The sequence below is a fragment of the Chanodichthys erythropterus genome, chromosome 22 (genome assembly GCF_024489055.1).
Source record: "Chanodichthys erythropterus isolate Z2021 chromosome 22, ASM2448905v1, whole genome shotgun sequence".
NCBI classification, from domain to species: Eukaryota; Metazoa; Chordata; class Actinopteri; order Cypriniformes; family Xenocyprididae; genus Chanodichthys; species Chanodichthys erythropterus.
Window position 1 is genome coordinate 16683800 of NC_090242.1, and position 3775 is coordinate 16687574.

The 3775-nt window shown below is 38.7% G+C and overlaps 1 long non-coding RNA gene across 1 annotated transcript; it reads left to right on the plus strand.

The window, feature by feature from the left end:
* The first annotated feature begins 317 nt into the window (after nucleotides 1-317).
* Nucleotides 318-3393, plus strand: LOC137013357 (uncharacterized). Its single transcript, XR_010893701.1, has 3 exons — nucleotides 318-437; nucleotides 1556-1632; nucleotides 3089-3393. It is a non-coding gene; the product is annotated as an uncharacterized lncRNA (long non-coding RNA).
* The last annotated feature ends 382 nt before the right edge of the window (nucleotides 3394-3775 follow it).

Genomic DNA, 3775 nt, shown 5'->3' on the forward strand with positions numbered 1-3775 from the left:
AACTGTTATTCTTGTTTTTGTTTGTTTCTTTGTTTGTTTTTACATATTATGAGAGAAAAGAGTCCGATGTTTTTTATTCAATCTTTTTTCGTTTTTGGCTAAATATTTTACAACACTCTAAAAACTCCTGGGTTATTTCTTTAACCCATTTTCTGGGTTATTTGTGTTGGGTTAAAATTATGGATTATTTTTTCAGAGAGTAACCATTTTCTGGGTTATAGGGCTAATATTTTGACCCAATTCCTGGGTTGTTTAGGTTTCTGGGTTATTTTTCAAAGAGTAACCCATGTTCTGGGTTAACGCCCCTCTCCCTGCCCCCCGCTGTTGTTCTGGAATTTTCTCACAACAGTCGTTTGGAATAACCGTCACTTGAACTTGAACGCACTCGATCCGTTTTGGTCTGGGCTTCTTCGGTGCAACTTCGTCGCGTATTCAAGGTAAGCAAGTATTTTCAGTGTCAATGTAACGTAAAGTTTTCTGTGTCCATGTCCCCGTTGCTAGTTTAGCACCATTTGTAAAAAAATGACCATGGCTTACCGTGGTAATTCTGTGGTGAGCATGTAGCCGCCTGCGGATATCGCAACAACATCTAACTAGTTTAAAGTCCGTGTAAAGTCAAAATAAATGTGTGTTTTGAATTTGTCAGACTAAATAAGAAAGTGTTATTAACCACCCAGCCAAATTTGAATGATTAAAAATAACGATAAGTTCATGAAATTAGGTGTCAAAATGGTTGAAATGCTTTTTACACATAGTTGAGAAACGTGTGACCTATTTAATGTGTTTAGAAGGAAATGACAACTGTGCTGTACTTATCTCATTGTTATAATACTGGTAATAATACGATAGGTACGTGCAGCTAGTGGCGACTTCATGCCGCGTTAAGGGGTTGAACACCGGACGAGAAGCGCCGCGCCGCGCCGCGTCTAGAACAACTCGAGGTATCGTGTACTTTCTCAGTTTATGGCCAGCAATATTGTTATGTTTTAGGACATTGTGGAATTAAGATAATGTCAGTATGTTATGAGTGTACTGTATAATTAAATACAACCGTTGCTGAGTATGCAGTCTGAACACTTTAAGTTACCTCAGAGCGTCCGTTAACTGAATGGAGAATATCACCTGAAAATCCAATAACATCAGCAATTTGTATTCATGCAGCTGATTTCTGTAAATTAATGTAAAACTAACTTTATATTGCAGCACATGGTGAAGTCAGTATATACATTAACGACGATTTGAGACAAATAAGTGTAAATTTAATATAAATCTATGTAACATTACATAGCGCGCTGTGGCGCTGCAGGATTTTGAACAAGGTCCTGAACCGTTGCTGGCGCCGCCGGTGTGTGTACACTCATAGAGAATAATGTGTTTGAATATAACGTTACGCTTCTCTTCCGGTGTGCGACCCCCTTTAGCCGTGGCTAGAGCGACGAGGCTACAGAATAATTCAGCTGCGCTGTGCTTATCATATTATACAGTGCTGAGTAGTGAGAGTTAAAGAAGCGGGTCAAGTCTTCAAATTGTTGCTAACCTCTATTGTTTTCTCCAGGTCATTTTAAATGTACAGCTTTGTCGCTGATAAGCTAACTGAGTGGCGGATGTCTGAGCTGATAGAGAATTTTAGAGGTGAGCGTTTTACTCTTTAAAGGGATAGTTCACCCAATAATGAAAATGTGATGTTTATTTGCTTACCCCCAGGGCATCCAAGATGTAGGTGACTTTGTTTCTTCAGTCGAACACAAATGATGATTTTTAACCCAACCGTTGCCGTCTGTCAGTCTTATAATGCGAGTGAATGGTCACACAATTTATAAGAGTCAAAAAATATACTTAGACAAATCCAAACTGAACCATGCGGCACGTGACGACACATTGATGTCCTAAGACACGAAACGATCGGTTTGTCTGAGAAACCACTATGTCAGTTGGACATAGTGGTGTTTTAGAGGTAAAAAATGATATAAATCATTTTCGGTTTCTTGCACAAACCGATCGTTTTGTGTCTAACTGTGTGTTCACACCGCCGGCGGCGAGAACGCCAAAGTGACAGGAAGTCATTAATTTTCAATAAGAGCACGGCGGCGAGCTCCGGCGAGAGCGGTGCGGCGCGGCGCGTTTTGGACGATGAGAGCGGCGAGGAGAGTTGAAATCAGGTTAACTTTATGGTAATGAGCTATGACGCGGTTCGGCGGCAACCAATCGGAATGTAGATGTCCTCGCTTGACAGGCTTCCGATTGGTTAACGCAACTTGTCATTTACTTTGACCCTCCCATCGGTTTGAACGAACAGTACAGCGTTGTTGGCAGGGGCGGCCAAGGTGACTGTTGACGCTCTCGCCGGCGGCGGTGTGAACGCACGGTTAGGACATCAATGTGTCGTCACGATCCGCAGGGTTTAATTTGGACTTGTCTAAGCATATTTTTTGACTCTTATAAATTGTGTTACCATTCATTCGCATTATAAGACTGACAGACGGCAACGTTTGGAGTTAAAAATCATCATTTGTGTTCGACTGAAGAAACAAAGTCACCTACATCTTGGATGCCCTGGGGGTAAGCAGATAAACATCACATTTTCATTTTTGGGTGAACTATCCCTTTAACTGCCCTCATATCATCTCTATACCTAAATATTTTTCTTTAATATGGCTTAAATGTGTCAGTGCAAGATTTTGTGACAGTCACAACTTCTTCGACAGTGGGGAATGCATCTCTATAATAACCCTTATAGTTAAAAGATACTTGTGCCTTGTCTTTAAGCTGTTATGCATAATAATAGGCCAGATATTTACCTTCGCATTAATGTCATTATTACACTTGTTAATGAAAGAAAAGATGGACAGTATAGACTGTCATTCACACAAAATGGGTAGTGCTGCAAAAGAACCACATTAGTTAACTAGCAAATTGGGCCAGGTTTTTTTTTTGTTGTTGTTGTTGTTTTTAACAAAAAAACAAAAAAAAACAGCATTCCCATAAAAGTGATTATTTGTTAGCTTGATAATCAGAGTGTCCGGTGAGTGGTTCACAATTGTCTCGACTTATTAACAATACTCATGTTGTCTTGTTTTCTGTCCTTCAGGTGAAGACAGAGATGAGGAGGCATTTCTTCTCTTAGATGAGGACACTATCAAAACTCTTGTCCCTCAAGTTCAATCCAGTTATTGAATGTTGTCAAATGTTTGAAAGAGAATGAGTTGTTTATTTTTCTATTTTTTCTAATGTCTAATGTTATTACAGTGTGACCTAAGATAAATAGGTCCAAGTGTGTAGAGTTTATGTAGAGTTTAATTTAATTTTAATGCAATAAAAATGTAAAAGTGCTTGAAGTGTGTAAGTGCCTGAAGTTTTATTTTCTGAAATAAGGCATACTGGCATAGTAACCCAAGTTAGGTTATTTTTGACCTTTGGTTAAAAAGGGACCTACTCATTTCTGGGTTATTTCAACCCAGATATTGGGGTTGTTCTTTTGACCCAGAAGTTGGGTTATATTAACTACAATTTTGGGTTATTTTAACCCAAAATTTGGGTCAGGTATTTGACCCAGAATTTGGGTCAAAAAGAATAACCCATTTTTCTGGGTTGAAATAACCCAGAAATTAGTTGGTCCCTTTTTAACCCAGGATTTGGGTCAAAAATAACCCATAATGGGTTATTTTTGACCCAGGAGTTTTTAGTGTGAAGTGTAAAGTTAGGCTAAAAGTAAACATTTATTTAACCTTTTACTTGAAGACTTAAAATAGATTATTTAGGCTATTAAGCTTTTCTG